Below are 23,529 nucleotides of genomic sequence, written 5' to 3'. Positions count from 1 at the left end.
CCACTACACTGTACTTAAAAAGATTCAAGTCAGAATCATGAACTCTGATCTAGAAGAAATGCAGAGACCTGGCAGTTGTAGCATTAGTAAATATGACAAATTTTGTGACAAGAGGTACCGGCATGGCCAGCATAAGGACAGAACCAGACAATGTGATGTAGTCGTAGCCAGAATTAAGCTAGAATACAGACACATCTGGCAAGTTAGTAATGCTGTACCCATACCGGAATAAACTCAGCATGGAAACTTTGTGATAAAGCTTTAAAGCATACACTTGAACACTATATTATTGAATGTAACACTGTCAAAGACGTTAGGCCACCTGGCTTATTGTATCATGAACTTTGCAATTACTACATTGAATCAGGGGTGCTTGAGGACATTCTTGCTGTTTATCCCAAATTTGCTAGCCCATACTGATTAGTCTTCAATTAGATTATGACGTCCAATGTATGTGAACCACTGACCTATATATACTGCTATTGAATATGATGTATTTCTTTGTGTACAAACCTCCGTCCTGCATGGCAGTGAACAGTGACATTACCCACATGAATCTAACCTATATATAGTGTCAATGGATATGATGCATTTCTTTGTGTACGAACCTCTGTCCTGCATGGCAGTGAACAGTGATATTACCCACATGAATCTGACCTCTCTCTCTCTCTCTGTGTATATATACAGTATATATATATATATATATATATATATATATATATATATATATATATATATATATATATATATATATATATATATATATATATATATATATATATATATATATATATATATCTGTTAATGAATATAACATAAGAACATAAGAAAAACAGGAAACTGCAAAAGGCCGGTTGGCCTGTGCATGGCAGCTCCTGTCGAGAGTTACTATCACTCTCTATCATCCGTGAATCTATCCAGCCTCCTTTTGAAACTTTCCAGCGTTTCAGCACTTACAACAAAGTTGCATAGCTTGTTCCACTCGTCCACCACCCTATTAGTGAACCAGTTCCTTCCTATCTCCCTCCTAAACCTAAACTTATCCAACTTAAATCCGTTGCTCTGAGTCCTATCCTGCTCGGATATTCTATATCCCCTTTATTGATTCCTTTCACCCACTTAAATACTTCTTTCATATCTCCCCGCACTCTTCGTCTTTCTAGGGAATGCAAGTTTAGTTTCTTTAACCTATCTTGATATGAAAGGTTTCTAAGTCCTGGAATCATTTTCGTCATTCTTCGCTGCACCGACTCTATCCATTCTATAATAAGGGCACCAGAACTGAACCGCATAATCGAGGTGCGGCCTGACTAGCGCAAGATACAGTTGCAATATGACCTCCGCACTCTTATTACTTACACTTCTAGATATATAACCCAATACTCTGTTTGCCTTATTTCAAACATTAACGCACTGTTTTCTAGGCCATAGGTCCGGGCTTACAAGTACCCCTAGGTCTCTTTCACAAGTCGACTTCTCTAGTTTGATGTTGTTAAGGCTGTATACATTGACAGTATTTATTCTTCCAATATTAAGTACGCTGCACTTGCTGGTGATGAATTTCATTTGCTATTTTTCAGACCACCCCTGCAGTTTATTTAGATCCTCCTGTAGGGCATTTGCATCTTGCCCTGAATTAATCTGCCGCCCTATTTTGGTGTCATCTGCAAACTTGCTTATGTCACTGCTGATCCCAGTATCTAGATCGTTTATGTACTGTAGATTATGAACAAGAGTGGGCCCAGTACTGACCCCTGGGGAACCCCACTGGTTACACAGCCCCACTCAGATTTAACACCATCTACGCTGACCCTCTGCGTTCTATCGGTGAGCCATGATTTTATCCAATTTAAAACTTTCCCCTCGATACCATGAGCCTTAACTTTTCTCAGAAGCCTCTGATGCGGTACTCTGTCAAATGCTTTGCTAAAGTCTAAGTAAATAACATAATAATTTTCGTCATTTTCTACTACCTCGAAGACTTTCCTAAAACACGTCAGCAGATTTGTTAGACATGATTTTCCCTTTGTAAAACCATGTTGAGCCGTAGATTAGTTTGCTTTTCTCTAAATGCGATCGGATGCTATCTGCTATAATTGATTCAAGAAATTTCCCCACTACTGACGTCAAACTGATCGGCTGGTAATTTGACGCTGATGCTCTGTCTCCCTTTTTGAATATGGGTACTACATTTGCCTGTTTCCACAAGTCTGGCACAACTCTCGTGTCTAATGATTTTGTAAATAAATTTACGAGGGGTCCGCTAATCAGCTCCCTACACTCTTTCAAGACTCGAGAGAAAATTTCATCCGGCTCTGGGAATTTTGTCTTCTTTAGTTTATTTATCCTCTTAAGAACATCCTCTTTTCTGATAGTGATATTCTTTAATTTCTCTTCTTCTTTTCCCCTAAATATCAGTTCCACCTCTGGAATTTCCTCACGAACTTCTTCTGTGAAAACTGATAAGAAGTATTTGTTCAATGCTTTGCTTATTTCTTCACTGCCATTTATCACTTCCCCCCTCCCTGACTTTAAAGGCCCAACTTTGTCCTTGACCATTGTTCTATATACCTGGAAACATTTCTTGGGATTCGCCTTGGATTCTCTTGCTATTCTGATTTCAGTCTCTCTTTGCTTTCCTTACATTTTTCTTAACATTCCTATATAGTTCATTATACCTATTTCTGAGCTGCTCTTCCCCTCCCTTTAATTTCTTATAAATTCCTTTCTTTATTCCTATGTCATGTTTAAGTTTTCTGGTCATCCACCTTGGCTCATTCTTATTTGACCTAATTTTTCTGTATGGTATATTTCGTTCTTGTGCTTTATGTAGTATACTAGTGAATATATTATAGTCATCATCAATTGTTGTGTCATCTATGACCTCACTCCTTCCTATTGAGGACTGACATGACTGTTCCCAGGTGACCTCACCTTGGTACCTTCTTAACCCGATAATCCGCCAACTGAAAGTTTGGGACTCTGACCATATTGTCATTGTTTTTCGTTTCCCAATTTAGGATGAACCTGATTTCTCTGTGATCACTGTTACCTAGTTCTTCCCCTACTGTGATATCTCTGATAAGATTTTCTTTATTTGTTAATCCGAGGTCTAATATAGTTACCTCTAGTAGGTTCTGTAATAAGTTGTTTCAAAAAAATTGTCCTGTACTGCATCTTGGAAGTCTTCAGATTCATAGTCACCTACAATGTTGTCCCAGTCAATATTTCTGAAGTTGAAATCCCCCATAATGCACAGGTTGTTATATTTTGCTGCCCTACTCATTTCCTGCCATATGGGCTGAGCTGCTTCTTTCCCAAGACTTGGGGCCTGTAAATCACTCCCATAATTAGTTTTTCTCTTCCTTCCGTGATTTCTACCCTTACAGACTCAGTTCCTATTTCACCCTTTATTGCATTATTAATATATTTTAATGTATCCTTGACGAAGAGTGCGACCCCTCCTCCCTTCCCTGTCCTTGTGAAAAAGGTTGTACCCTTCTATGTGGTACTCTGATAAAAAAAATTTGCTCGCCAGATTCATCCAAGTTCGGTGATTGCTATGACGTCTACATTCTGGGTACATAAACCGCTCTCAGCAAGTCTATTTTATTTCTAACGCTCCTACTGTTTGTATAGTATACATTTAAACCTACCCTTCCCTGGTCCTGTTTTATCCCTTGTCCTGAGTAACCAACTGTACTTCCCAGGACCTGCTTTTTTTTTTACTCCCACTTTCCCTGACCTCTCTCTACTGGCAAAACCCCCCCTTTGGAGTGACAATTTCACGCTCCAGGGATGCAGACGTCGTCTTTACCCAGCACGAGACAAGTGTACTCCGTCACGATCTGTACAGGTAGTCGTTGCCATAGAATCGTATTTCTTTGTGTATGAACCTCTGTCCTGCATGGCAGTGAGAAGTGATACCACCCTCAGTGTCAAGACCTGACTGAATTACTCACAATAGGCAAACTGTACTACAAGCTTTGTCAATAAATTTGTTAAACTAAAAAACTTATCTTTGAGAGCTCAGTCACTACTTAGTTTCGAAAGCAAAACTTAACAGAGTAATATTAGTTCGTAGCCTCATTTTCAAACAGCTGTGTTGAGTAACTTAGTCTGTCGAATTACTTTCTGTAAGTGATGTCATGGTAACTCACGGTTGGGAAACGCTGATTGGAAGAGTCGGAGGGCCCTGACCTCACTCCACCCACGATTTCCATCCTGCTTCCAATAACTTGCTTAGACATACACCATTGACTCTTCAGGCTTCTACGCCCTTAACTCATGAGACAAAGGCAAACATGAACTTAGCATGCTTCTCTGTTGGGCACTGTAAATGCTTCACCTTACACAAGGATGTAGGGGGGGGGGGCCCATCCCCCCCACCCAAAAAAAATCCTGCTTCGAGAGGTTTCTGTAGGCCAAGCTGGTCGCGTCAACCTGGAGACGATGACCACACTGGTATTTAGAGATGGGTGAACGTCAATAAGTTCGGATATCACCAACACGGTTATGTGGCGAGCCAGTTGGCTACTAAGGACATGCTCCATACACGTCCACCTGTGGTCTACCCGCAACGTAAACACCACCAGCTCAGTCAAATGTCACTATTGGTAGAATCCACTAGAGTAGTGCGTGGGTCGTAATTTCACCCATGTACTCTGGTATGTCATCGCCAATGGTACGAGTGTCTGAAGTCAAGTGTGAAGACAGCCCGTTTTCTTGGCTATGTACCAGAGTAGGTATTTATGTGGAATACCAGTGTTAAAAGTCCTGTTCTATCAACTACAGTAGAGCTATCTCTCAAGCTCTGTATTATTGTTGTTGGATCCCGTGTACTGTGTCTTCATAGTGTATGTTTTTCTACAGGTACACCAAGGACAAGCGATTGTGGAATATGCAAGGTATCTTGTTGACAAGTATCTGGGGATTGCCATGGAGTTGATTTTTGGCACTATTTTGTTACTTGAAGTAGTCAGAAGTCCATCTTTATTTTAATAAACCGTGCCCACCTTATTTCTCCCTATATCTTGGTACCATTATTACATTTACCCTCGAGTCATGCTACCACAGGTCAGATGTTAAGTCACTACTGTAGTTGTTTAAGTAGTGGGACAGAAAGTAAAGTATTATAGGAAGTAGATCCCCTATAATAGGTGACAGCCGTCACTTGCCCCTGCAGTTGAAGGTTTCAACATAACTCACAATGGATCTTGAATGTTTCAACTAGAGGCAGGTACAAGTTATACATAGGCATTCATTCATAATTTTAAATATAAACATGGGATTTTCTTGAACGGAGGCAGATGATAGAGAAAATGGACATCTGTTGAGTACTATTTATAGCTTCACATTTTATGGGCTCCGATTTTATGTTAACTAACATGTATTAATCAGTACATGACTTAATTTTACTTGTGCAATCTTAATTACTCCCTAAATGTGATAAGTTTTTCTGAAATGACCAAAAGGCATAGTGACAAGCAATTCCAAGTGTTATGGTTATTCGTGATGTACAGCAGCTAAAACAACTATCTGTGCATACTTTGTGAGAAACAATGACCATGGATAAATATTGGTATAGGAGAGCTGTCACTAGTCAAGTAAAATTTTGGAGCATATCAACCCCCCACCTGCACAGATAGTGGTTTTAGCTACGCTGCTATGCATTACATTTAATTTCTATTCAGTGTAAATACTATACTGTACTGTAGTTTCAGCAACCCCCCCCCCCCAGTTCCTTTATAGGTTAGATATTATTATTGCAAAATTAAACCAATACAATGCAGATCGTAATTAGCAAATTGAGAACTAATACAGTAAAGATAATCAACAGTTTTCATTTTCTTCAGTCCTGGAATTAATTAACCACTTCAGTGGAGGGGGGGGGGATTACATTAATTTAAAGTTGCAATGCAAATGGTTAATAGGTCATTACAAGTTACTGAAATTAGAACCCCAAGCCCATATTTTTAGCAGCCGAATACTGTACATGCACTGTACTACAAATTAGCCTAGTACAGAATCACCTACTATACTGTGACTACCTGTACAACCTAGCAGGTTTCCAAAAGGGCCTTCCCTTTTATTAAAATTCGATGCAACACAACTCCTTCACGGCTCAGGTATACTGTACATGGGTTGGTTCTTAACAATCAGGCCCATGGTTAAAAGGATTAATTACATCCAGTACAGGTTCCAAGCAGAAATCAATACAGCATTTCATCCTCTTTTTTTATTGCACAAATTACAGTAATCCACAACAATTTATGATATCAGCATGGTCCTCTAGCTTCACATCGTTCTGCACCACCATATCATCTTTCTACCTGGAGAGAAACAATAATTAAGACACTATACCAAATATAGCATTCTAGGTAAGCAGGTTTAACAACTTTCATGTCAAAGTCCCAGTAATACTCTCCAAAAAGTTAAAACACCCACCCCTCCATTTTTCATTCCTACACTCAAAAGATGGCTTGTATGCAAATGTAACCTAACCTATTCTCTGTGGAAAATCTCTCTCATACACCACAACAATTTCAAAATTACCTTAAAGCTTACCAACATGAAAAATGAAAATATAAAATAAAACTAAGAAGCTGGAAGTGTTCATTTTCAGATTTTGCACATATGCCTGTCAAATTTCAAGGTCAAGAAACTTCCCCACACTCTCACTGCTACATAACATTACTGTTGTGAATACCTGAAGCCTATAGAAGTTGCACCTGCCGACAGTTGAATTAGATCTCATTTGACACTACTCGTACAAGTACTCCTACATCCTTAAAATCACCACCACCCTACCGTAAACACAGATACAGGGTGTGTAACAATGATCTCAAGAGCATCTAACCTCGCCAAAAAGAGTTGGCTGTCGAGACAAATTTTCCAACAGGTCACAATACCCACTCACTGAATGTGCCTTTTTTGTCAATAGTACATAGTTTTAGTCCCCATATGACATAAGCGACCTGTGGTGTAATGGTCAGCATGCTCGCCTCACAAGCAAGCAGACCCAGGTTCGCTCCCCAGGCAGGGTAACACTATGGGCAAGTACCTTCATGCCATTTTCCTGTCTACCCAGCAGTAATTGGGAACCTGGATGTTGGATGTTTTGTGGGATCGTATATCCGCGGTAATGGTTAGCCAGTGCAGGTGGCGAGTTGTCCGGTCTTGGACTATTCCTTGACACTGGGTCATGCAACTCGTTAACTTTGGGCGTGGTTGTGTTGATTACAGCTTTTACACCTAGGTGGCCCTTGGGCCGGCCATCCTTGTTACACAAGGGGCAACCATTATCATGGCATAAGCCAACCCTTTGCAACCCTAAATTTAGTTTGCGTCACATGGATCATACTGCATTGTATGCCATAGAAAACACTAAAATAGATCCAATCTATATATCCCAAGCCAAGATATGTACAATGAAAGACAAAAGTCGTGTCGTGAAATTTGGTGAAAACGCCCCGAAAGGCTTAAACTTTTGTTGGGTTCTGCCTTGTGTTAGGGCTCTCAATGTTTTAAGAGTTATATTTAATCTTCGGACAAAACCTCGACACGACTTTTGTCTGATTGTACACTTGCCACAATAAGTTCTCGAGCAACCGGGCAAGACAGATCTCATAATGAGCACCATGGCTCGTAATCTCAGAATGGTTGGTATGCCTGATTGCAAAGTGACCCGAAATTTCATAATGTGCTCATTTTTACAGGCACCCCCAGCGTTACGGAAGGGTTCCGTTCCCGGAAAATTGACCGTATCGCGAAATTCCGTAATGCGAACCCTATTTTCCCATTGACTTCCATTATAAAACTGGAGATGCGTTCCTAAGGAATTTTTTCGGCCCCAAAAAAGTAATTCAAGCACTTATTAATGAAAATAAACATTTATAAACACATACAATACAGTACATTAAATAATTTATGATATACCTTCTTAAAACACCAATTTAGGGGTTAATATTGCATATTATTGCATTATACAGCTATGTGTATGTTTATTTGAGTGCCCCGTCATAGGAGTCCGTTTTCTCACTTCAGCACTCCCGAGTCATCCGTTTTCTCTTAATCTTAACAGTGCACCAGACTATTATTTTTTAGTAGTGACACAGAATTTGATATTACAACTGGGGTAGCAATTGTTGAGGCAACTTAGGTACTGTATGTCTGATTACAGTTGGAATATTCAAGATCCATTGTGAGTGATGTTTAAAGCTTCAATTGTCTTTATGGTTGGTAAAACTTGTCAAGTCTGTCAGTCTGAATGGCATGGGTGTGGCCTTGTGTGTTAAAATTTACCCCAATTTCCGTAAGGGCGGACTTACGAGCCGTAACGCGAAATTATTGGTCATAATTTACAAATTCCGTAAGAGCGAAATTCCATAACCCGGGCGATGCCTGTATTTACAGGTGAAAAGTATTAATTTGCAATACAACTTCCAGAGAGCAACAACCAGATTTCACGTTCATTTTGTCTTATTGCATGACCCTTGTAGCTTTCGAGATCTTTGTGGGGCATGTACAAACCAATATTTATTGAACCTTCACAACATACATAAGATATTTACATGCAATTGAAATCTAGTGTGTGTAACCTTTATAAACAGTTTTAATCTCCTCTTCCAAAACATACTGTACATAAAATTTGCGAGTCTTGCAAGTGCAACTCATTTGGTGACAACAGTGTGCACTTACATTTGTTGTCAGAATGTTTCATGTGCTAATCTTTTAAGTAAGAAAGCTCATAGCAACTTTCTATTTAATCTCTGCACTTAGAACGCCAGCATGCTATGAAAAGCAACCTGGAGCTGGTATGCAGTCAATAAATTTCAAACCCATTCACCCCCCACCAAATTTTAAACCAATCCAATTTACTGCCCAAGTCACCTGCTGTAGCCACTCGCCTAACATGTTTCTAAATAAATTCCACATTAAACTACCCTCTTAGAACACTTGTGACCTCATCAGTAACTCTTGGAGCTGTCCTGCACTCCCATCTTACACTCGCCCCACCAACATCAACACATTAATGGCCACCACATTACAACCAACCCACCATCTACATGTGATATTACATGACCCTGCACTGTACCGTCAAGGGGTCATTTGTGGAAAATTAACAGTTAATTATCACAACTATAGTGGCAGACTACCATAATATTGCAAGTGTTTGTGGTATTCATAAACTAACAAATAGATCACACTACAGTAAACTTCCTACCTCAAATGTAAAAACACTAGAAATTGTTTTTGTAAAATATGAATCCATCTAGAAAATTTTAAAATGGACAAATGGAAGAGAATACATTACAGGGTACTCAAATGTTGACAGAGCAAAAAGGATACATTACATTTGACTTTGATCTTTGTTGCAGTTTCCTGCACATTTTCTAGTGATAAAATGCATTTGTGTGACGCTTTAATCAAAATATATCTACAATACTTCCGACCAAGTTTATATTGTACTGTATACTAATTGAACATACCTGCGAGTCATGTGGGGGGCTACTTAGACCTTTGTACCTCCACTTTCCTGAAAAGAAACATTTCCATTACTGAAAGAACCATACCAAGGTCAAACCAATACCCCTTTCAACAACTTGTGTATCAGTTAAAATCTTACATCAATGAAGTCAGTGTCTAACATGTATAAAACATCATGTACACATTCATGTCTGGCTGCTAACCATCAAACTGCAGCAATACTTACTAAATACATGCAACTATGTAGACCTCTCCCGATTTAATTCATTTTAACATATATATTTGTTCAGTAATCGTCACCACACTCTGGGAGCCTGAAAAACAAAAACTTACAATTAGGCAAGATCATTTAATCACATAAGCAGCAGCATAACACAAACATGTAGTGTCAGGAAGTTTCGTGTGCTAAACTTAAAAGTAAGAAAGCACATAGTGACTTTCTTTTTAATCTCTGCACTTGGAACGCCAACTTGCTATGAAAATGCAACCTGGAGCTAGTATGCATGTCCTCTAGTGAACAGTATGTACATTTTACCCCTTTCATGTAAAATAATTAAAACTACCAATTCATGACCCTGCCAAAGCCACCTGCAGTAGCTCTACCCTGTCACATTCAGGAATTCCTGCTGACCTGTTCAATAATTTGACTTCTATCAGGAATTGACTTACATTTTATACCTTTCCATCATACAAAACCTTTGCAAATTCACATTGAAAAATTCAGTCTATGGTAATAGTAAAAAATTCTTAAAATCTACTGCAATACATTTAATTTGTACACTAACTTTTAGTACTGTACTCGGACTAAATATCCAACCAATGGTAGAAACACTTACCAAAATCACTGAAGAATGTAGTCGCTTCTTATTTCATTTACTGTACAGATTAATTCAGTTATGATCACCATACTTTAGGAGCCTGAAAGATAAAAACTTTATATTAGATCAAGTTCACCTCAACTTATACAAAACATAACACATACAGTGGTCCCTCGGTTAACGAGTTACCTTCCATAAGATTCTTAACTTCGGTTAACGAGCAATCCCTCAATTAACGAGTTTCTTACGAGCCGACCTCAACATGTTTTCGCTTGCATTTGGCAGTCCAACAGCTGTAGTATTAGTCCGCCAATACAGTAATTGGTTCTAGGGATTATATTCCTTACCATTTCAGTAAATATCAAGAAGTTAATACTATTCAATAATTTTAAGTTTAATATTAAATTTTTTAGTCATTTTAACAATTATTGAACATAATTGAAGGTAAGGTAACTAGTTTTATGCGCGCCATCCAGCCTGTTAACACAGCAAACAGGAGCCAGTCTTTCTGTCTTTTCAGTGGAGTTAACATCTTGCTTGACTTCAATTAAATGCTTTTTTCTGTTTGCAAGCAAATTATTGGTCATTTTTAAATTTATTTTACATATTGACAATATATAATGCAGTGCAGTGTTGACTTAAAAGAAAATAACCTTGAATTACACCAAGTGAACTAAAATTTTATGGGCGAAATGGCGCCATGAGGTGACTTCTCTTCCACTCCCTTTCGAATTCTCATCATCATCCAAGAGCCTTCTACATACACACCTCAAAGTAAGTGTACTTTTCTACCTTTTATGTTGAATTTAGGCAATTTTCAGTGCGCTGGAACCAATTGCCCAAAAACCCATTGAAACAATGGTTTCGGTTAACGAGCAACCTTCTAGAACGGATTGTACTCGTTAACCGAGGGACCACTATACATGTAATGTCAGGAAGTTTCGTGTGCTAAGCTTAGAAGTAAGAAAGCACATAGCGACTTCCTTTTTAATCTCTGCACTTGGAACGCCAACTTGCTATGAAAATGCAACCTGGAGCTAGTATGCAGTTGTTTAAGTGACCACTTAAGCCACTTTCCTTTCTTGCAAACAATTTTAAAGTAAAAATTTTATCCTGTATCAAATTAATAGCTCTAATCAGACATTGAATAAGTCCAGTTATACCCACATAATTCTGGTCCCCAATGTTATGTAATCAGAAGCTCAACTCTGAGAACTATCCTACACTCCCAACCTTGGACTTGAAACCCACCACTCACTCATAATACAAAACACCTAATCACCACCACCATACCACCTCAAGGGCATTACAAAAATGAACCACCCAACTTTATGATGAAATATCCCTAGTGAAATTTTTCTAACAGGTGTGTCAACAGTATTTGTAGAATCTAGTCATGAAATGCAACTACAGTACCAGTACTTTCTATACCAACCACTGAACTGAAGTATATTACCAGTACTGTATATCAGGGTGTACTAACTGTGTTCATAACTAAACCTTGGCTGTTTTCCAGGCTTCATTCAGGTGTCTTAAAAGCTTTATGAACTTTACCCAGTGATAATATAGTAAAGTTTCATTAAAATATCTACGTACAAGAATTGTACCAGACAAGCAGCTTCGGCATCAACTCGTACATTAAATTTTTTTTAATGGGCCCAAATATTCTGGGATACAATACCTGCAACAACTTCCAGGCTGCATATGACCTCAGCACCTCCACTATAGCAACTGAAAAAGAGATATTTACATTAGAACAACCTAGGCAACACAGATACCTTTAGTTCAAAACTTCAAATATCAGTTTAAATTCCACATCAATGCAATCAGTGTCTAACATGTGTAAACCATCATTGAAGTATTTATGCCTTACTGTAAACATCCACTCAACTCCTGGAATGCTGTACTTACCAAATCCACTTTATCATGTAGACCTCTTGAATTCATGGTTTTAATCCATTTGTTCAGTAAAGCACCCAACACTTTGGGAGCCTGAAAAAAAAAACTTTCAATTAGACAAGTTCACTTCACCAAACAGGAACCATCACACATACATGTAATGTCAGGAAGTTTCGTGTGCTAAGCTTAAAAGTAAGAAAGCACATAGCGACTTCCTTTTTAATCTCTGCACTTGGAACGCCAACTTGCTATGAAAATGCAACCTGGAGCTAGTATGCATGTCCTCTAGTGAACAGTATATCCATTTTACCCCTTTCATGTAAAATAATTTAAACTACCAATTCATGACCCTGCCAAAGCCACCTACAGTAGCTCTACCCTGTCACATTCAGGAATTCCTGCTGACCTGTTCAATAATTTGACTTCTAGCTCTACCCTGTCACATTCAGGAATTCCTGCTGACCTGTTCAATAATTTGACTTCTAGCTCTACCCTGTCACATTCAGGAATTCCTGCTGACCTGTTCAATAATTTGACTTCTAGCTCTACCCTGTCACATTCAGGAGTTCCTGCTGACCTGTTCAATAATTTGACTTCTATCAGGAATTGACCTACATTTGCAATACCCCTCTTCATACATTTTATACCTTTTCCATCATACAAAACCTTTGGAAATTAACATTGAAGAACTCGGTCTATGGTAATAGTAAAAAATTCTTAAAATCTACTGCAATACATTTAATTTGTACACTAACTTTTAGTCCTGTACTTGGACTAAATATCCAACCAATGGTAGAAACCCTTACCAAAATCACTGAAGAATGTAGTCGCTTCTTATTTCATTTACTGTACAGATTAATTCAGTTATGATCACCATACTTTAGGAGCCTGAAAGATAAAAACTTTATATTAGATCAAGTTCACCTCAACTTATACAAAAAGTAACACATACATGTAATGTCAGGAAGTTTCGTGTGCTAAGCTTAGAAGTAAGAAAGCACATAGCGACTTCCTTTATAATCTCTGCACTTGGAACGCCAACTTGCTATGAAAAAGCAACCTGGAGCTAGTATGCAGTTGTGTAGGTGACCACTTAAACCACTTCAACTCATGCAAATTTTAAAAATAACAAAGATGCCACTAAAATCTGGAGCTTCTCGCCTAAAATGTTACAAAATAAACTACTGTACACTGTATATTAAAGCAATATTCATAGTTTTGTTCCAGAGATGGTTAGCAGACACCCAACCATAATTTTATGTTTTAATTAAACAAAAATTATAACGTACCTGCAAATCCATAGCATAGGCTGCCTTTAACTCTGCCTCCACCAATCCTGAAAGGAGATACTTTATTCAATCTAAATATCTTGGTAATAACACCTACATTTTGTCTTGCTAATCAGTTAAAATTCTTAATCAATGCAATCAGAAGTCTAACATGTGTTAAACATCATTTTAGTAGTCATGTCTAACATTCATCCAACTGTAGCATTACTTACCAACATCACTGAGGTGTCCACTTCTGGCTAACCAATATATTTTCATTCAGTTCACAAACCCTGAAAAAAATAAACATACCTTAAATAAGTTAATTTATCATAAAAGAAGCTTAACCTTAACACGATGTAATTTCATACAAACTTCCTTTGACATCCTTAAAAGTCATGTCATACAAGATTTTAAAGACATTCTTAATTGGTTAACTGTGGGAATAACCAATACACCCAAATTTTAAAATCTATGAGTTAAGTACTGTATTGAGAGTATCCAGAGACCATTGCTGCAATATAGAAGGAAGTGGACTGGTATTGTAAATTCCTATATAATAACGTTGAATAATTTTCCCATTCCATATACAGAACTGTAACTTCCAATGTTTAGGAAAATTCTTCAGTATTAATGTTTGGAAAAAAAAAATTATATAATTGTTAGATGGAAACTATAGCCGACAATTCCAGAATGCTTAAAATACGATCCTCTTCATTATACTCTACTACCCCCCCACCCCCCCCAAACAGTGATGTACCTGTATTTACAGTATTGTACTGTATATATGAACTGGTAGATTTACACAGGCAATTATAAAAGCTTTCTACTTTCAGAGCATATTTGTAGCCTCGGCATGAAGCTGACCTAAGCAGAAGACTTAGTCAGTGATTAACCAGGCAATTATCTACCAAACCTGATTAGACAGACAGAAATAGTCCTACTATCATGCCCAGATTTGGCCCAAATGGTTTATCACAATGCATCATTTCACTAAATTATCAATTATTAGAATGTGTTGTATAGTTCTACATATTTCAAAAGTTTGACTATACTAGCAGACTAAACTAAAATTTACACCAAAATTATTAAGATACAAACCTGTTCGTCCCACTTCATAGGCCTTATTACAATTGTCAACCCAGAAGTCAGTGATGTGCATCTCCTCAATCTTCATAATTCTGCACTGCATCTGCAAGTTATTATTGGAGTTTATATTAAAGTATTACCCATACCCCTTTATGTTAATAGAAATATTTTATACTATAGAAGATAAAATGTAGGCAAGTATTCTCTAACACAGTAGAAACAGTTTTCAATATAACAAATTTAACTGTCTCCATTGCTCCTGACAATGCCCTATAACAGGACATGCCTGACTTAGCGAGGATTATTTTCTTACACCTCAATGATGACCTTGTTGCCATGAAGAATCACAAGGACAGTACAGGGTGTTCAAAACAAGCTTATTAAAGGCTACCTCAAGATTTTACTTAATAAAAGACTACATTACTTTACATTATCTACTTCATAAATCACTATATTAATGTGCATGTATTCTAAGTGATTATAATCTTGAAATTAAGGGATTGCTATGTAATTTTCAAGTTGAAAGTGCAAAAATGAACACCAAAATCTATAGCTATATTTTTTAGTCCATTACCATTCAATAGGGACAGTACTGTATATGTAAGGAGCCTCAATACCTATGAATACCCAAATAAAAAAATACAGTATACATGGTGCACTGTTTACAAGCACAGGAATACTGAAAAAATGTTCCAACGAATAGGGTTGAGACTAGCCCAATTGCATGTATACACCTTGAAACACTAGATAATTCAGCATTTTCTATAATAATCCCAGTTATCAAGAAAGCCAATCTTTGTTGTATAATCCTTCTTTTCATGATCATTCATGCCACCAAATATGTGAAATTAGAAAATTGACTTACTTGTTAATGCAGGTGAATTATCCAAGATGTGTAAACTCCACATCCTAAGTGCTCGAGTCATCTGCGGCCCTTAGTCCTTGCAATAACCTGAAAGGACAGAAATAGTCAAGCAAGGTTTCTAAACCCTAGAATGCAATCTCAATATTATCAGTACAGTACATTATATATACGTAAAAAAAATTGATAAAAATGTATATAAAATACTACATTTTGCTGCCTACACAAATCCAGCGTGCCAAGAGAATATCTAAAGAAATGCACCCAAGCTTCTTGCCTATCACAATTCTAATCACTGCACCAAACTAGGTAGGAAGAGGTGCATCACAAGTGAAATGGCACCAAATTTTCATACAAAACTTGTGCAGTCTTCTTCTGTTATTTCATTCTCCTCAGTGTTCCTAATCTACAGCTTGTGACACAGCAAGTTGCTCATTCGCCACAAAAATGTGAACAGCTGGGCACTATAGTTCAGAATGATGATCACATTAGTTCGTGTCATTTCAGAATGCATGGTATGCATGGTTTTGAAGTGACCCAAAATTTAATATATGTTGCTCGCAATAAAACTTCTGTGCAACGTTCAGATTTCTCATTCGTTTCGCCACTGTATGACCCTTAGAGCATTTGAGAACTTTGTAGCGAGTGTATGCTTGAAAAAAAAAAATTATCTTGGGAGGGGTTCAACGAATTTGGAACTGAACAATTCTGTTTTCTTGCTAGGGATGATAAGCGTGATTGTGAGACATTTCCTACTTATTATACAAAATTTGTTCGTTGCATTATGAAAGGTGAATAACTGTACGCCTTATGAGCCTTTAAATAAAAAACCTTCATTCGTGGCGTCATTTTGTTTCGCAGAAGAAATGTAATGATACTTCAGTGTTAAAGTTTGGGGTCAAGTCTTGAACACTACAGTATCTGACATGTAAGTACCCGAAGATCTTGGGTATTAAGGAGAGTTTTATCCCATTTTGTGGTTCAGGCATAATGTGATAAGTAGTGTTTTTAGTAAATCCCAATCATATATGTATAACTCAGCAATGATGCTAAGTGTTCAAGACCTTTGACCCCAGCTGTACATTAAGCTCTTTTATGGTGAATATTTAACATCTTTTAAACCTAATTAGAATTTTATCCTCTTGGGACATGTTTAACAAGATACAGTAGTGTACTCCCAAAAAAGCCACCTTTCAGAAACCAGTGAATTGTATCATATAGACAAGTAAACATTTTCATCCTCAAGACATTTCATGAGCTCTTTTTTCAAGAAATCCAAACTAGCTAATATTAAATAGGGAAATTTGTTTTCAATTTGAAAATTCTGACCTTTAAATTCAATAAAATTCTTCTTGGGAATCGCCTGAAGATTTACTGTGTGTGTGTGCGCCTATAAAGGTTGTTTCCTTGTTCCTCATGCAACAAGATTAAAATTGACATTCTGGTGGATGCCTCTTAAGAAAAATGCTGCGACTGTAGGGAAAATCAACGTATTCACAGACTGCTTTCACTTATCTTCAGTTAACCCCTCCACCCCGGGTGACGTTCCAGAACACACGCCACTGTTTAAATGCCCAGTGGGTTACCAGGTTCCAGTGTGACTATTTGCCTGTCATGCCACACGCTCGGCCACAGGGAAGCTTCCTGAACATAATTACTGTACCTACTTTTGTTTGTTTCATTTCCATTGTTTGTCCATTTTATCATGTTGTATCAAAGTAATATTGCTAAAAGCAGTGTAGTTGTATAGTAGTGTAGTATTACTGGAAAATAATGCTATGATTATGTTATGAATGTATTTATTTGTAGAATTATTATTACTTTAAGCATTACTTGCTCTACCAAACACAAAGACAGCCTGGCGCCCGACTGCGTGTTGCCGAGCACTTTTTTACGAAAAATAATGCAAATAAAATATTCTAAGTGAATTATTTATATGAAACAAGTATTATGATCAGGAAATATATGCATTACTGGCCATCCCGGACACAAAGGCAAGCAAATAATGACCACTAAGTGCGTAGTGACCACGAGCGTCGGGTGTCAAAACAACACTGTCCATTTATCTCCCGCGCCACTGTGGCCACAGGGAAGTTTATAGAGGGTCACATAGTTTTCTTATGTCCTTTTGATCGTTTTATCATTTAAAAAGGTTAAAGATTATGTGTGGAAAAGTTTTGATTTTTCTCCCTTTACCCTCACATGGGGGCACGGACAGGGCACCCTTGCTCGGGGGTTAAACACCAAGACATTAACATATTACTTTAAATATTATGATGAGGGATTTGTTTCATAAATGGGAACCAATTGTCAACTGAATATATCATAAAGTGGACGTGACAATAAATTTGTTTCACTGTGTGCTAATACAATATTACCATTACTTTTGGATTAGACTAGACAATTTTTGGTGGGTTGGCCCACAGAAAAATGCCCCAATCTTAATGCAGCCCATGACTAGGGAAAGGCTGACCATGCCTGATGTGTGTGACAAAGGGTACCAGTATACTGTCTCGATATAAACCATTTACAGTATTACATTCTTTTTATAGCCTCGGCATGAAGCTGTTCTAAGCAGATAACTTAGTCAGTGATTAACCAGGCCATTTTATCTCCCAAAACTGATTAGGCAGACAGGAATAATCCTGCTACCATGCCCAGATTTGGCAATTAATTTATTATTAATTTAATTAAACTTAGATTTCTTCTAATCATCCCTTCATCAACATTACATTTACTCATTCTGCACACAGTAGCCCAATCATGTTTTTTCATTAAAAACCCAGCAAGTGGTTACCAAGCAATTGCCCGCCATGGATTACGAATTTAAAAAAAATAAAGTTGCCCTCCATGGATTACCAATTTAAAAAAAAAATATGTTAAGATAATGGTTTGCATAAAATCCACATATTGCTTTATTCACACTTACCTTCAATAAGCAGATGAATTTTCATGTCGATTCATGCACTGATTACACATCTGACCTCGATAACATTTCAGGACAAGGAAGATTTTGCAATTTTTTCTTTACACCATAAATACAACTCTCAGGAATCGTTGATGCATATTTTCCAATATCGATCCATTTGACTGGTACTACTGGAAGGGAGGCTATGGAAATAACTCGTCTCCAACCATGATTGTTATGCCAGTAGCTCAAGAGATATGGCCAGTCTCTCTCCCCTGGCAATTCAGCCCACACTTCATTATGTTGGACATGGTTGATAGTTCAAGCACAATACTGATCACAATCTGGAAAAAATAAAATTTGATAAATTTAGCTACCAAATATATCAATCTGACAGCTAGGCAAGACAATTTTTGGTGGGTTAGCCAACAGAAAAATGCCCCAATCTTAATGCAGCCCATGACTAGGGAAAGGCTGACCATGCCTGATGTATGTGACAAAGGGTACCAGTATACTATGTCTCGATGTAAACCATTTACAGTATTACATTCTTTTTATAGCCTCGGCATGAAGCTGTTCTAAGCAGATAACTTAGTCAGTGATTAACCAGGCCATTTTATCTCCCAAAACTGATTAGGCAGACAGGAATAATCCTGCTACCATGCCCAGATTTGGCAATTAATTTATTATTAATTTAATTAAACCTAGATTTCTTCTAATCATCCCTTCATCAACATTACATTTACTCATTCTGTACACAGTAGCCCAATCATGTTTTTTCATTAAAAACCCAGCAAGTGGTTACCAAGCAATTGCCCGCCATGGATTACGAATTTAAAAAAAAATAAAGTTGCCCTCCATGGATTACCAATTTAAAAAAAAAATATGTTAAGATAATGGTTTGCATAAAATCCACATATTGCTTTATTCACACTTACCTTCAATAAGCAGATGAATTTTCATGTCGATTCATGCACTGATTACACATCTGACCTCGATAACATTTCAGGACAAGGAAGATTTTGCAATTTTTTCTTTACACCATAAATACAACTCTCAGGAATCGTTGATGCATATTTTCCAATATCGATCCATTTGACTGGTACTACTGGAAGGGAGGCTATGGAAATAACTCGTCTCCAACCATGATTGTTATGCCAGTTGCTCAAGAGATATGTCCAGTCTCTCTCCCCTGGCAATTCAGCCCACACTTCATTATGTCGGACATTGTTGATAGTTCAAGCACAATACTGATCACAATCTGGAAAAAAAATAAACATTGAAAAATTTAGCTACCAAATATATCAATCTGAAAACTTTGGTACAAATGGATAATACGACAATCTACTACAGTTTGTCAAGTCTTGAACATTACCTGGATCCACCAATTACAGTATTGCCTGGGGTTTACGATAAACTACCTAGGATTTTTCCAAGATTACCCTGCTTGGCAGTGTCACTAACGTAGAAAGAAAGAAAGAACCAACTTAGGCCTACATTATTCAAATCGAATTGTCAGACCAGGCTTGGTTAAATTGTATTCCTTATAATAGTAAAATTTTATTCCCTGCTATCCTAAATAGATTTATGCCTCTAAACAAACAAAGGTTACAACTAACCTTGAGTGCCAAACATTTGTTTACAGTTCATCTAGAGTATTTCTCCTGTACACATCCAGAAGTACAGAGTACAGTATAGGAATTAATCAAAGATAAGAAATAAGGTCTGAAGTGGCCATTGCTGTAATTAAAATCTCCCATCCCATCACTAAACTTCCATGTCTTTTCTGATTTTAGTACAGTACTGTACTCCAAATTCAGGTCAACAACATGGTACAGTGTAGCACCTAGTTTTTATATTATTCATTACATATACTGTATTGTAAATAGACAAATAAATAAAATTTATATATATATATATATATATATATATATATATATATATATATATATATATATATATATATATATATATATATGCTGATAACCACAAGGAAAAAGAAAACACTAAGTTCCCAAGTGCTATAATATATACCAATATGCATGCTGGGAATTTTGCAAAACATAACATGTACACAGTAATACATTTGCCAACCTCACCCCTTAGTAGAGCCAATGAAAAATTCTCAATCACACTTGTGAGGAAACCTAGCAATATGGATTCATGTAAATGTTAATCAAGACCTAGCTACTATGACTACTGCAATCATACATTTATACCCAAAATTAATGTGAACAAAACCTGAAGTAACCCCAATAAAATTCATGTAGCCAGATTTGTAACTGAAAAGAGATGTTAATTACCCCAATCAGCTAGTGGACTGGACAAATTATCTGCCAAATCTGATTCGACAGTCAGGATATCCCTACTATCTTGCCCAGGTTTGGCTTTGTTTATTCCAGAAAATTTCAAGATAAATGCACAAAGGCAGAACATACCTTAATGCACAAAGGCATAACATACCATACAAAAAATTCAGATCAAACAACAATGACCCTAAATGGATAAATAATTATTTAAAGAACATTGTTGGTCAAAGGAAGGCTATAGGTAGGAGGATAAAACGTGGCGAAGTTTACCTCCGAGATTATTATAAGGTATTGGCTGGTATGGATAAGGCCGAGATAAAAAAAGCAGAGGAATAATGAGCTGCAGATAGCAAAGGAGGCAAAGTCAAGCCCCAAGTGATATCAAATGTATCAAACTAAAACAAGAAAAAATTGGACCAATACAGTCAGATACCGGCGAGCTAACTGATAACGACGGAGAAATGAGCAATAATCTGAATAAATATTTTTCAACAGTTTTCACCACCGAAAATTTAAACAGGATACCCAAGGCACCGACTCTATACAGAGATGAAGAAAACAAATTAAGCGAGATAGTAGTGACTAGTAACGATGTTAGTAAGCAAATAGCCAAACTAAAGCCTAATAAGTCACCTGGTCCCAATGAGACATTTGCCAGAGTATTAAAGGAATGTAAGGAAGAGCTTGGTATGCCCTTAGCAAAGTTGTTTAACGTGTCCTTAAAAACAGGTGTAGTACCAGAATCCTGGAGGATAGCAAATGTAATACCGATTTTCAAGAAGGGAGATAGATCACTATCCTCTAACTACCGTCCAATCAGTCTAACATCAATTGTAGGCAAATTACTGGAAGCAATCATTTCAAACTATTCAAAATCACCCGGAGAAGCACAAGTTGATCAATGATTCCCAGCATGGCTTCAGAAGTGGGCGTTCATGTCTAACTAATCTATTAACATTCTTTTCACCAGTTTTTGAATCAGTGGACGAGGGGCACAATTATGATGTGGTATATCTCGACTTAAGCAAAGTCTTCGACAGAGTCCCCCACGAAAGACTAATTAGAAAGACAAAAGCACGTGGCATCAAAAGTAATATCCTTAAATGGATTAGGGCGTGGTTACAGGACAAGAAACAGCGAGTGAGCATTAACGGCACTAAATCCCATTGGAGCAACGTCACTAGTGGAGTTCCCCGGCTCAGTATTTGGACCATTATTATTTATTATATACATAAACGACAGATATTGGCATAGACAGCAACATAAGTAAATTTGCTGATGACACTAAAATAGGACGGGTTATTAAATCTGACGAGGACTCCACAAAACTACAGGAAGATCTAAACAAATTTTTTTAATGGTCTGAAAAATGGCAGATGAAATTCAACATGGACAAATGTAAAGTACTCAGTACAGTATAGGAGATGTAAACAGGGAAACCAGTTACAAGATGAACAACGGTGCCATTGAGAAATCCGACTGCGAGAGAGATTTAGGAGTAATGATAAGTAGGAACCTTAAGTCAAGTAAACAATGTGTTGTTGCTCGTAACAAGGCTAATAAAGTACTTGGGTTCATACAAAGGAGTGTTAGTTACAAGACTAGTGAGGTCATCCTAAAACTATATCTTGCGCTTGTGAGACCCCACTTGGATTATGCAGTTCAGTTCTGGTCACCTTATTACAGAATGGATATAGAATCCTTGGAAAGAATTCAGAGGAGAATGACAAGACTAATCCCTGGCAGTGGTAGTAACTCTCGACAAGAGCTGCCATGCACAGGCCAACCGGCCTATTGCAGACTCATTTTCTTATGTTTACCTCGAAGACTTTCCTAAAATAAAAAATATGGCACGCCCCAAAATTTTTAACTACCGAAACAGATAGTTTGAACTGTTAAGCTAGACCTACCGGGGGTCAGGGGTCAGAGGCCCCCGCTAGGATTAAGGTTAGGTTTTGTTAGGTTAGAGGACTCGTTTTCTACTAGATTCCCCCATTATTGGGGGAAAGGGGGGGACTTTCCGGCAAAAATGGTCAGATTTGCTTAAAACACGCCGGTATACACTGGCAAAAGACATATTGGTAAACCTCTAGGGACTGTAAAGACCTAAAGTAAAAATTTACCTTATATGAAAATGTTCATGTACGGCAAACACCGCTAATTTTCACAAGAAATGGTCAAATTAGAGAAAAAAAAAGTATCAAAACCAGAGGACTGCCAATGGACGAATATATATATATATATATATATATATATATATATATATATATATATCCACACACGAGATTTTAATCCTTTAAACATTGATTATTTCACATAACAGTCATGGCCTCACGTGGCATCTGTAGTCAATGTAAGTGTCCTATAACAATGCGACTCATTGTCTTTATACTATTAAGTATAGAATTATACACCTACATTATTACAGGTAGTGGACACCACGAAAACTTAAAGATTTCTACCCAACATACGACCTATGACGAGAATAAATTCTTAAGAGTGGAGATGTCTTACCTGCTTCGACGACGCCTAGTGCTGGAGAGAGAGGAGTGACGCTTCATGAAGCTCTCGTGGCTGTCCACCACAATGCTTAGTCAATGGTTCTTTTACTTATGGATTATTGTGTAATTGTTCTGTATGAATATATTTATATAAAACATTAATAAATAATTTAAGTTCAAATATTTTTGTGATTATATACTGGAATATATTCGAAAGCAAAATCTCATCATGCCTTTTGTTATTATTGCTGATGCCACGCATCTAAAGCATATTTTTAAGATAATGCTTTGCTTTACCTTTGAGATGTATAAACATTTGATTACTTCCTACCACAGTGTCCATTCAATTACAAATGTTTTGTGTATAAATCAAGTAACGCACGTAT

At 37.2% G+C, this 23,529-nt stretch overlaps 1 long non-coding RNA gene across 1 annotated transcript; it reads right to left on the bottom strand.

The window, feature by feature from the left end:
- Window positions 1-6,223: 6,223 nt before the first annotated feature.
- On the bottom strand, window positions 6,224-23,213 carry LOC121862373. Its single transcript, XR_006088218.1, has 14 exons — window positions 23,157-23,213; window positions 19,272-19,594; window positions 18,355-18,677; window positions 15,429-15,515; window positions 14,576-14,666; window positions 13,708-13,767; window positions 13,496-13,542; window positions 13,013-13,094; window positions 12,219-12,299; window positions 11,989-12,038; window positions 10,326-10,407; window positions 9,716-9,803; window positions 9,492-9,538; window positions 6,224-6,332 (listed from the first exon to the last, which is right to left on the bottom strand). It is a non-coding gene; the product is annotated as an uncharacterized LOC121862373 (long non-coding RNA).
- Between the last annotated feature and the right edge of the window lie 316 nt (window positions 23,214-23,529).

The sequence above is a fragment of the Homarus americanus genome, unplaced genomic scaffold (genome assembly GCF_018991925.1).
Source record: "Homarus americanus isolate GMGI-L3 unplaced genomic scaffold, GMGI_Hamer_2.0 scaffold31037, whole genome shotgun sequence".
Classification (NCBI taxonomy): Eukaryota; Metazoa; Arthropoda; class Malacostraca; order Decapoda; family Nephropidae; genus Homarus; species Homarus americanus.
This window is presented reverse-complemented; position numbering and strand designations above follow the sequence as displayed.